This window comes from Vigna unguiculata, chromosome 8, assembly GCF_004118075.2.
Source record: "Vigna unguiculata cultivar IT97K-499-35 chromosome 8, ASM411807v1, whole genome shotgun sequence".
NCBI classification, from domain to species: Eukaryota; Viridiplantae; Streptophyta; class Magnoliopsida; order Fabales; family Fabaceae; genus Vigna; species Vigna unguiculata.
In genome coordinates this window covers 27,148,571-27,161,123 of record NC_040286.1, presented here as the reverse complement: position 1 = coordinate 27,161,123, position 12,553 = coordinate 27,148,571, and positions in this window count along the sequence as shown.

Sequence of the window (12,553 nt, the reverse complement as noted above, 5' to 3'; positions counted from 1 at the left end):
TATCAATTCATTTAAAACCTAATTTGAATTTATCTACAAGATGAGCTTCCTTAGACGTGAAAGAATTAGGAATTGTCTCAAAATTACTATGATGCGAATCAACTTGTTGTAAGCCCTACAAATTATTTATAATAGGAGTAACATTCTCTAGAAAAAACATCAGTTAAGGAATCAAATTTCACTAGCTCACAACCATTAGAAGCATATAAATTATTAACAGAATATGATCCATTCACCAAACAAATATTATTAGGTTGAACCACAACAACAAGTTGTGACCGAGCAACAAGAGACAATAACAAGTTGTGACCGAGCAACAAGAGGTACCGCAATAGACTTCACCACAATAGGTTGTACGAATGACTAAATCACGAATTGTTGCACCATATGTTGCACCACACAAGTTGAACCTCAAGTTGCATTGGTGGCTATATCACGGGTTGAACCTCAAGGTACACCATAAGCTGCATTACATGCTCTACCACATAATCAATCACAAATTGAACCTCAAGCTGTACCGACAACTGTACCACAGGCTTCACCACGAATTTCACCAAAGCTTGCACTACAATCTCCATCACAGACACGAGAATAGATTGAGTCATACAACCAAATATTGAGAAGTATCAAGTTCACCACCAGGACAATAATGTTAGTTGTATTTTTGCACCAACTATTTCTCACCACCAAAATTAATTTTGACAATGAGTACATGTCCAAACCAAGCTAGTAATAAAGTATAAGCTTACTCTATCAAAATAAGGAATTCTAGCTAATTTAAATATGGAAATGCCAGAACACCAACAATCATTACAAAGATTAATACAATCATCCCTTACTTAATGTCAAAAAAGTATTTTCAAAAATAGCATCACATGCATCCTTAATATTATGCCAAATTAATGATGATTTAAAGAAACATATATTTCTGATATGTAACTTTAAAAAATCAAATAAAAATGAGTTGAAATCCAAATCATTTTGTCATAAACAAAATAACAAGCTAAACATAGAAAATAAGTTTTATTTTCCAGCGGAATATTAGAAATATCACCTTTCACATTAGAATCGTACAAAATAGATCATTTAACAGTGAAGAATCCCATTTTCAATTATCCTCAGTAAAAAAAAAAATCGAATCCATTGTTTCGTCTTCAATATATAATATATTTTATAGAAGTAATAGATAGCGAGAGATGAATAATTAGTATACATAAATATGTTTTGGCTAATCAATACATCGAGAAGATATATAAATAATAATAATAACAATAATAATAATAATAATAATTACAACTATAATTATTTATAACTTTCTATTAAACATACACATACATACTTTTTATTATTTTGTTAATCAAAAATAGTATAAAAACACTTTATCACAAGTTATATTTTCCAGCAATCCTAAAGGCTATTACTATTACATAAGGTAATATTCTATAAAGATTTTAAATATATTACAAAAAATATTAAATGATATTTATTTTTAATACAATAACTTATAATTAATATTTATAAACATTATCTTATTTTGTAAATATTTTAAATTTCTTATAGTATTTTAAAAAGAAATACAATTGTTTTGTATTTTACCTAATATTGTATTTGGATAAGGCATTTCTATGATTTTAAGAAATTAAAATACTCAATATTTAAATTTTTTTTGATTAAATTATTTTTATTTTTTAAATATTTTTATTTGAATAGAGTAAATAAAATATTTTATATTTAAGTATTTTTTTTATAAAGTAATTACAATTTTCTTTTAAGATATATAATTTTATTTTAAAAAGATTATTTTAAAGTATATAATTAAAAAAATATTAATCAGGTTTTAATATTTAAATAATATTTAACAACTTCATTTTTTTAATATATATGTATATGTGTCTATCTAGAAAATAAATAGTTGAATTTCAAATTGTATTATTTTAGTTATTTAAAATATTTTTAAATTTCAATTTCTTTAATTTATTCATTTAAACGACTTATTTTACTAAAAAAAATACTAAATAAATGAACTATTTTTTTTTTAAATTATCTCATCCAAAAACAATGTCACTGTTTTTTTATTAATATTATGATTAATTAATATTGGCTTTATAACATCCACTCTTGGTTGAATTTAGAAATTAACAAAAAGTTAGCTTTTAATTATAACTTGTATAAGTTTTTATCCTGAGTAAAATTTCATCCGAAGCATTCTTTATTGTGTTATTATTTTGTTAGAATTTAACTTGATGTAATCTTTGAAGTGTGTTTTTATTAGTACCAATAACTTGCACATATGCTCAAGTTCATCAAAGAAGAGCAATAACAAGAAAAAGTGTGATTAGGTTTAACATGCAAGTAGAGTTTTACACTATTAATGGTATATAAGATATTGTTTATTTACACTCTCACTAATTTCCTCACCTTCTCTAATGCATGAGACAACTTACACACAAAACCTCACTTCCATGCTTCTTTGTCACATTTTGATTGTTTTTAAGGTTTAGGCATTTGTTTGGCAGTCATCATTTTTGTGTTTCTTTCCTCCTAATTTAAAAATTTCTCACACCCTTATGTTTTTACTTTTTAATGTTTTTCAAAATATTTAACTGCCAAAATTATTTTTCATCTCCTTTTTTTTTCTAAATAATTAGTACGAGACTCGTGCGTTAAGTTGAAGCTTTTTTGAATGTTAATTATTTTTTAATTTATAAACATATAATTTTAATTAATAAATAAATATATAAAGAAGAAAAGGTCATTAATTATCGGTAATACATAGATAATAAATGAATTTAAATATCGAATATGGTGGATGAAATATATATCTTTTCTTAATAAATAAATTACTCAATAATATTTTTAATATTAAAATGAATCATAATAAGTAAAATAAAAATTCCAAAATTAAATTTATTTTGTTGATTTCATGTATTAAACTTAAGTTTAAATATGTAAAATATTTAACAATAACAAAAAATTTTCACATATGTCAGTAAAAGTGAATTAAGCAATACTGTGAATATTAAACATTGTTGGATGGGAAACTGAATTTAAAAAATAATACATGTCAATGAAATGGATCATAAGATATGCTTGTTATTAATAGGCTTAATTAGACTTTTAGTCCCCTAATTTATATACTTGGTTCATTTTGGTCCCTATTTTTTTTGGGGTTCAATTTAATCCTTTAGTTTGTTTAGGAGGTTCAATTTAGTCCTCGACGTTAACAATGTTAAATAATTTAACGGCAGAGTGTTCTGATGTGAGATTGTGACAATTGATAATTACGTGATAATGTAGGGAGATCAGATGATGTGGACAATAAAATAAAAAATTGAAGCTGTATTGGGGTTTTCGAAGAGGGTAAAATTAGGGTTCGTGTGGTGAAGAAATTGAGGATATTGGTGGAGAAGAACATTGATTCGAGGAAGAAGTGATCGAAGGATGACGATTCAAAGAGGAAGGATTCACGATCTCCTTGGTTGTGGCATAGGGTCCTCACTTTGCTCGTAGTGGCACCAAATCGAAGGTAAGTTTTAAGGTTTTTAATGGATTCGTTGTTGCCTTTTACTTTTATATTGTTGAAATTGTGGGCGTTGCTATTGTTTTTTATGTGTGATTCTATCTTTGTATGTTTTTAATGGTGTGTGGGTTGTGGTCCCGTTGGTTTGTTATCAATGGGTTGTGGTCCCCTTTTAAAGGAGATTGTGTTTAACTTTTTTGGGGTATGGGTTGTAATATGTGTTGTATCCATGGGCATTGGTAGTGCATAGAGTAACTTGTTTTAAGTTTTTTTATAGGTTGGGATGTGTGATGATAGATTTGAGGTGGTGGTGCACCATGGGGGATACTTTGAAACGAATGAAACATTGAGTTATAGTAATGGGTTAACGACCACGTTGGCTTGTGACCCAGATAGGTGGAGTTTTTTCGAGATAATGGGAATACTTAGGGAAATAGGTTATGTAAACATTAAAGAGTTATGGTATAAATTTAGTAAGTTAGATGCACATGGAGAACAATTTGAAAATTTTGTCTGATGACAAGGGTGCAATGCACATGGTCATTATTGCTAGAAGGAATGGGCAGGTTCATATGTTTGTTATTCACTAAATTTATGAAGCTGAAGTTGTGGACAATTTTTTGGAATATTTCTGTAACATCCCTGCCGGATATTATGGGTTTAAAATATAATATAAAATAAGAAAATAAAATCACATTTATTATAAATCCATTTTCCAAAGACGCGAGAATTTCAAAGAATTTATTTCATAATAAATATAACTCTAAGTTCAAATCTTCTCAAAATTCAATAAAATACTAAAACAGTCTCATAATAGATTACATCTTTATTCCAAAATCATAAATGATAAAACTCTATAAAACTATTCCCATGAGTTTTCCCTGCTCCGCTGCTAAGCCTCACCAGATCCACCTGCAACATCATCTGCTCTCGTGTACCGCGTACACGATCATCGCCAAACACAAGTAGATAGGGTGAGCTAACAAAATAACCATATATATATATATATATATATATATGACACAAATATACCAATCACACAATCACACCAAAGGAATTTCATCCTTTGATATCACATCACATGGCCACCACCATGTTATTCGTTTTCTACATGTTCTAGTGGGTACCTCAAGGTGTCTTGCTGCCATACCTATCGGCCACAACCGATAGAGCACGTGCTGGAAACCATGTTACGGATCATACACCGTAACGCCGGGTGAAGTTCCCAAATACGAACATAGTTCGCAACGTCCCAAGACTACCAAACTCGTCAGTCAACTACTGAGGAGGGCAATCTATCTGGACCCATCCGTACTGGCCACAATCAGCACACTCACACCGGCAACACTCGCCAACCTGAGCCACAACTCTAGAGTTCCTCGTGTTCATCCGTCATCCCGAGCCACAACTCAAGAGATGTTATTCCGAGCCACAACTCAAGGAATACCACGTGCTTAATCCCTATCCCGAGCTCAACTCAAGGGATACGTTCCGAGCTCAACTCAAGGAACACCAACAAGTTGACCTTTAAGATATCCTAGAAGCCTTATAGATCACGCACATCATAGCAAGCATAACACCAATCTGCTACAGCAAAATCGCCTGGCAGGGGACACGTACCGCCAGTCGCTACCGCTTCCAGATTGCCTGGCGGGGGACACGTACTGCCAGTCGCTACACTAGTACTTGCACATTACTGGCTTTAGTTAAGGTTCAAGCACACTTCACACAGGTTGCTCTCATTTGCTCTCATTCTAGAGTACCCCTAATGAAAAGCATTGTCATCTATAATGTTCTAGGCATTATAGCATCTCACATGTGCATTCATCCCCTAGTCATATAGACCATCCCAAGCATGCTCAAACAAAATATAAGCAGCAACACTCTAACAATTTTAAGCACATGATCTTATGCACCAATGCAAGTTAATACTGACACCCATGCCTTCACCAAACCAATTCTCCACATGTGACTAATCCAAAGGAATATTCAAATTGATAGAGACTTACCACATAACCCAATCATGCTTCGTTAGAAGTTACTTGAACTTATCCAGAGCTTGTTCATGTATTTTACACACTCCAAAATCAACAATATTAAGAAATGTATATCTTTAGCTAATGACCTCCAAATCCAATCTCCACCGTTCAAAGTGAAGAACCACATGTTATGGACCACCTGTAAAAATTTCACATATATCAGACGGTTAACAAATCGGGAAATGCAGTTTTACGAAAACTACGCAAACTAGAAAAATGGTGGCGCCTAACGCCCAAAAGTGAGGATGTGGCGCCTGGCGAGACTGTACTACCGTCGGGCGGTCCCTGTTGCGCGAAAAGTACGAAAAACAGCGTTTTTCGTGAACCAGAGCACCCCTCACATCTCTGATATGGCGCTTGGCGGCCAGTCCCGTGCCGCCAGGCGGTGTATACTGTTTTGAGCAGTTTTACTCCGATTTTCAGCACTAACACAACTCTTCTCTCCAACAATTCCTCCAATACAATTTCGCGCACACTTCCCATTATTTAACAATCCCATTATACTACTCTTTCCATTTGATAATAGCAAATTACCCAAGTTCAATTTCCGCTAATTGATTTCTTAAGCAACAATTCCAACTAATTTCATAAATTTTCTAAACCAATAAAACTCTAGCTTCACTACAACACCTCGTAGCATTTAAAACAACCACTCTCGCTGTCATGGCGCCTGGCGGCACACAACTCACCGCCAGACATATCATAGTTTTCTGGAATTTCTAGAACTCCTTTTTGCACTGCGCGAACTAAACTCCCAAATTCCCAAGTTGTCCAGAAACGCGTTCCTTCGTGAACTACCCTATTTCAATTGACTAGCCTTCATTTTATGCATTGATAATCAAGTTAAATCTTAAATCCACATTGAATCATTGCAATTCACGCGTTATTTACCATTGTCACGAAATTCCCAAATTTCCCAATCCCTAACCATGGTCATGTGATTTCTTCCCAATTTAATTTTCCCAATACATGTGATCTCGTCAACATATGACATTAAATCATTCACAAACAGTTAGGACTAGATTTCCCTCTAATCATAATCCGTCCAGAACAAGAAAAACATAAAAAACAAGGTAAAACCACTTGCGTCGCAGGGGTGTGCCGCCAGGCGATCCCTCTGCAGGAACCCCAAAACCCGAACAAAATGAATTGTCGCCTGGCGGTGATTCATCACCCGCGAGGTGGTTTCTGAAAAAATTCAAGAAATGTAGAATCACAAAAAATAACCAGAATAAGGACATCAAATTCATCATATATTGCATATCATTCACAAAACGAATACAAAAATAGCGGAGTACAGCTCCCCTAACCTGGAACTCCTTGCGTAAACACAATTAAGATTTGCTTCTCCCTTGCTTCCAATGGCTTGCTTTAATTCTCTCCAATTACGCCTCTATACTTCACTCAAAGTCCAATTTCGCTATGAATTCTCTCTCTCAAATTGTTGCAAAACAATGGCATCCCTACCAAACCCTTCTCTGCTCCTTAATTGGTCACTTTAATTGGTTTATAATTGAGGTTAATGGCCAAAACGAAAACTGGCATTAACATGACTTTAACTTCCATTCAATACTCATTTAGTGATGGTGTTTCCAGCCTCCATGGCTACTCACTTAGCTAGGATTTTCTCTACCTTTTCACATTCATGCTAAAGGAAATTTTGGCAAAAAGAAAGTTTAGTTTAGGGGTCCACCAAGTTTCGAACCCATAGCCATGTCAATGTTCAATTCAATGAGCAACCATTCAACCAATTCATGTTTCATGATAATTAATATAATTTTATGATTATATTATCACTTAATATGCTCTAGTATATTATTAAAAACAATAATAATTAAATAACACACAAATGGCATACATATGACTTGAACACAAGTACTTTCACACAATTAAAGTACTCTTAACCACTTAAGCTAGTACTTTTCCACGTTATATCAATCTGCATTAAATGTCTTAAAGGCTCCTACTACCTGCATTTATTAATTAATTAATTATTTACTTAATTAATTTTCACGGGTCTTACAATTTCCCTGAAGAGGTGGTGGCAAAAACAGGAACTAAAAATGTTGAGATCCAGGGTGAGGTGGATGGTCATAGTGGTTGTGGCGATGGAGAACACATTAATTATGTGGAGGATAATAACGTGGTTCATGAGACTGAAATGCAACAAGATAATAATGGTTATCACATGGAATATGAATTGGAGGATGACGCTAATAATCACCATAACATTAGGGTGTAGCCACAAATTGAAGTGCATGCTGAAATTGTGGTTGATGTCAATGTTGAGGTTCAACCAGAAACTGAAGTGGATCAAATTCTGGTTGAGGAAAATAATGAGATTAAAGCAGAAGTTGGTGACCAACCTGAGGTTGATGTACACATAGGTATTACACATGAGGCAGTAGGTGGTGTCCAAACTGAGTGTGATTTAGAAGCACATACTGGAGCTGAGGCAGAAATAAGGATTGTGGAGGAAAGAAATGAAGGTCAAACTGATTCTGATGACATGATGTAAATGTCCATTATGAGGACAATTTGTGGGAAGGAAATAGGGAAGAAGATATTGAGGAGGAAGAGTTAGAATTTGATGGCAGTACCCAGTTGATATGCATGATAGGGGTTTATCTAATGAAGGGTGGGAATCAAATAACATGGACAACGATGATCCAAATAGTGATGAGTCATTGGCCAGTGGCAACCAATGTAAGGTAAACTTTGGGACCTTTAAAATGCCCAAAAGCATGGCCCAATACCAGTGGGAAGTTGGAACATATTTTCCTGATAAAGAGACATTTGTAAAGGCAATAAGGACATATGGAGTGCAATCTAGAAGAAGGCTAAAACTTCAAAAAAAAATGATAAATGTAGATGTATAGTGATATGTTTGGGTGCGAAAGGAAAATGTACTTGGTTTGCCTATTGTGCTTATGTGACTGCAACAAACATATGGCAATTAAGGAGAATTAATGGCAAGTTCAAGTGTAACAAAGAATTTAATCTAAAAATGTTAAATGTTAAGTGGTTAAGTAGTAGGTTGGAAAACACATTAAGAGACAACCCAAGTCTGAGGGCACTTGATATTCAAAATAAAGTAACTAGGAAGTGGAATATTTTTGTGACAAAGTCCATGGCTCGTAGAGCAACAACATTGGCTGTTGAGCAAGTTGATGGGTCTTTTATAGAACAATTTAATCGAATTTATGACTATGCACATGAGATTCTTCGATCTAATCCTGGTTCTACAACAAAGGTGAAAGTTGAAGGAAATGAAGGGGAAAGATATTTTAGCAGGTTCTACATGTGTTTAAAAGCATGCAAAGATTGTATGATTTCATGCTACCCTTTTATTAGTTTAGATGGCTGTTTTCTGAAATACAAGTATGGAGGTGAACTCCTAACTGTTGTTGGAAGGGATGCCAACGACCAAATGGTACCAATTGCATGTGCAGTTGTTGAAGTGGAAAATAAGGACACATGGACATGGTTTTTGGAGTTGTTAATTGATGATCTTAGGGGACCAGATATTTGTGCATCCTACACGTTCATGTCAGACCAACAAAAGTACATATATTATTTTCGCACACTGTTGTTATTACCTTTTACTGTTGAGACATTTGGTGCCCTGCCTAAGTTAATTTAATTGTCGTTTGCAGGGTTTGTTGCCTATTATTCAATCCCTTTTGCATAGGGCTGACCAAAGGTTTTGTATGAGGCATTTATGTGCAAACTTTAGGAAGAAATTCTCGGGAAAGAATTTGAAAGCTTTAATGTTGGAAGCAACTCATAGCACATATCCATAGCAATGGGAGAAAGTCATGAGGAAGATTAAAGAAGTTAACATCGATGCTTTCAAACATCTGTTAGGAATACCCCCAAGTTAAACGTAATCAACTTTGCTGAAAACTGATTATGAAGCATTACTGATTTGTGTGTGCCACTTGAATAGGTATTGGCGAAAATCAAGGTTCATCCCCAGACCTTTGTGTGACACAATCGTGAATAACATGAACGACGCAATCAATAGTATAATTGTACAAGCAAGGAGTAAGCCAATAATGTCCATGATGGAGGAAATACGTCTTTATATGATGCAAAGATGGGCTGAAAATAGATCAAAGATAAAATCCTTCAAAAACTCAATATGTCCAAGAATTAAGACAAGATTGGACAACGAAACAACAAATTCCACAAACTGGATTCCTAGGTACTTGTAAATTATTGTCCACTGTTTTGATTTAGTCACCATTGCCTGATTTGTGATTTATACTTGTATTGAATTATGATACACAAATGGTCAACAAATAAGATATTTGAGGTTAGGCACAAATCATTTACTAGGGAGAAATTTATGGTCAACATAGACAACGAACATCACTTGTAGGAAGTGGAGTCTAATAAGGATATCTTACTATCATGCAATGGCTGCAATCTGAACTTAAGTGAAGAAGATTTTATCCCTCATTGGTTCAAAATCTCAACCTATGAAGAGAAATTCCATCATATACCCTTGTAATGGTCAACAAATGTGGGTTCAAACAAAATTTCCAAATGTATTGCCCCCTCCTAAATGAATTCTACTTGGAAGACCCAAAAAAAAGAAGACTTGAAGCTTGGGAGATGAACAAAAATGGGAAGCAAATTACAAAACATGGCTTGACTAAAAATGGTGGCAAATGTAAAGAAGTAGGCCATAATCTAAAAAGTTGTCCCCAACAACCTTAGTCAGCACCACCAACTCAATCAACTCAGCTAGCAAATATGGGATCAGAACAACCACCACCACCTGTAACAACTCAACCAACAAATGTGGAATCAGAACAGCCACCACCACCACCTCAGATTCAACCAAGTTAGTCATCATAGCAGCCACCACCAACACAGAATCAGGCAACACAGTCATCACATCAGCCACCAGAATCATCACAACAGCCACCACCAATATAAACTGAGGCTGCTCACTCATCACAACATCCACCACAACAGATATCACACCAAGTAGGAACACAAACAGTTATAGGAAGTCAACCATGCCACCTTATAATTCCTCGTCCAACCTCAACCATACCCAATAGAAAGCATAGTCAATCAAGCATCTACAAAAGTAACCTTTCAACCAAGAAAGGAATGAACTAACTTTCAAGCTAGATGGAAGAAGATGAATATGAACGCAGGAGGTGGAAAGCTTTGAAGATTGAAGGAAGAAGATGAATATGAAAGAAGGAGATGAAAAGAAGGATGAAGTGAATGAAGTATAAAAAGGAGTTGTACATGTGTCAAACAAAGAATTGATATGCAAAATTATGTAGAATGACCAAAAATTCACACAAATGAACACGTGGAAGAAAATAAGTTGGGATATTAAAGAAATTTCATTAGACTTAAGTTTTTTTTAGTTATATAATAGATTAAAACTATAATGATATTTTGAATGATGAACAAATAGTTAAATATGTTTTTCATATGTATGTTATTTAAAATAATTATATTTTATCTAAATTATTTATTCTTTAAACTTTATAAAAGATATATAACACGTAAAATATTTATCATTTGACAACTGAAGTTTCATAATAGACTATAACATAACCTTCACTTATTGTTTACTTATTTTTTACTAGAACAATGGAAGTTTACTTAAAGATTAAGGAAAATTTGTCCTCCTAAAATTTTCTCACATATATCTAAATTAATATATAAATAAAAGATTTCTTTATTTTAATATATTTTATATATTTAGTATTCCTCGTATACATTCATAAAAAAATTTACATTTTAAACTATGTTTTGAAAATCTATAGAAAAAATGTTTTATATAATTCATAAAATACAATAACAAAATAAATATAAAAACAAAATATAACTTTCGAAAATAGTTTAAAAAACACATTTAACCATTAATAAAACTATTCCAATGAAATGACAATATGTTTGCTGATATCCTTTCCAGGTACATCATACAAAAGTGAGACTATACAGTCATAATATATGAATATCTTGCGTATTCAAATTCAAGATCCTGAAATCCCTCCTGGATTTCGGGTCAGAATACAAATACAACCACTAGGGATTAGTCCTGTCTTTAGCCCTAATCCTGCCATTAAAATCACTAAACAAATAAAAAGGTTTAAAAGAAAGATATCATGCCTAAGGCTACGAAAAACAGAATTATGCCAACAAAATCCCTTCCAATATTATTCTACACTTACCTCCTACAAAGCTAACATCAGAGTTTTGGAGTATCAGCTACAAATGCTCAGACATTTTATTGCTTAACCCATTTGCTTCTATATTGCAGGTACAAATATTCCAAAATGGAATTTATACAAAACACAAAGAAAGGATTTTCAGGTCCTAAGCCAGTCAAGTCCCCCTTTGTGGTGGAACAATACACAAAGTATGACAAACAAGAATTGTCAATACTCACAAATACCTACCATTTTCCTGGTAGAGACAACACAAATGTCAAATTAAATGTTTTAATTGACAACATATGGAATATTCCAAAATACACAGTTCAAAATGAACACCAAGTCACTAAGGTGAAACAAAGCATCATTAGCGCACTATACAATTTCTGCAATGCAGATAACAAAGGAGTTCTGTTAACTTCACCAGCCTCTCCCTCTGGGAAAGGATTTACACATTATGCCCTAATTACAGGGCCAAATAAAGGAGTTTATACTTCCTTCAAAGACCTTTCTGAGGCAAAACAAGACCAATTTTGGTCTACTTACAAAGGCTTTAATTCTTTAGAAGAAGCCCAAATGGCTTTAAAGCTGGGAACTATTGATGAAGAAAAAATAAAAACAGGGTTGACATTTGAACCAAGAACCCAAACACATACCTATGTTGCCTCTTGTAGCTTCTCACCACAAATGAACCCAAACATTTTTCTTGCAAAATTCGAAGTCATACAAGAGTTCTTGTTTGAAGTTCATGTAGAAACACAAAATTACAATGGATTATTTGTAAAATCCCAGACTTATTTTGA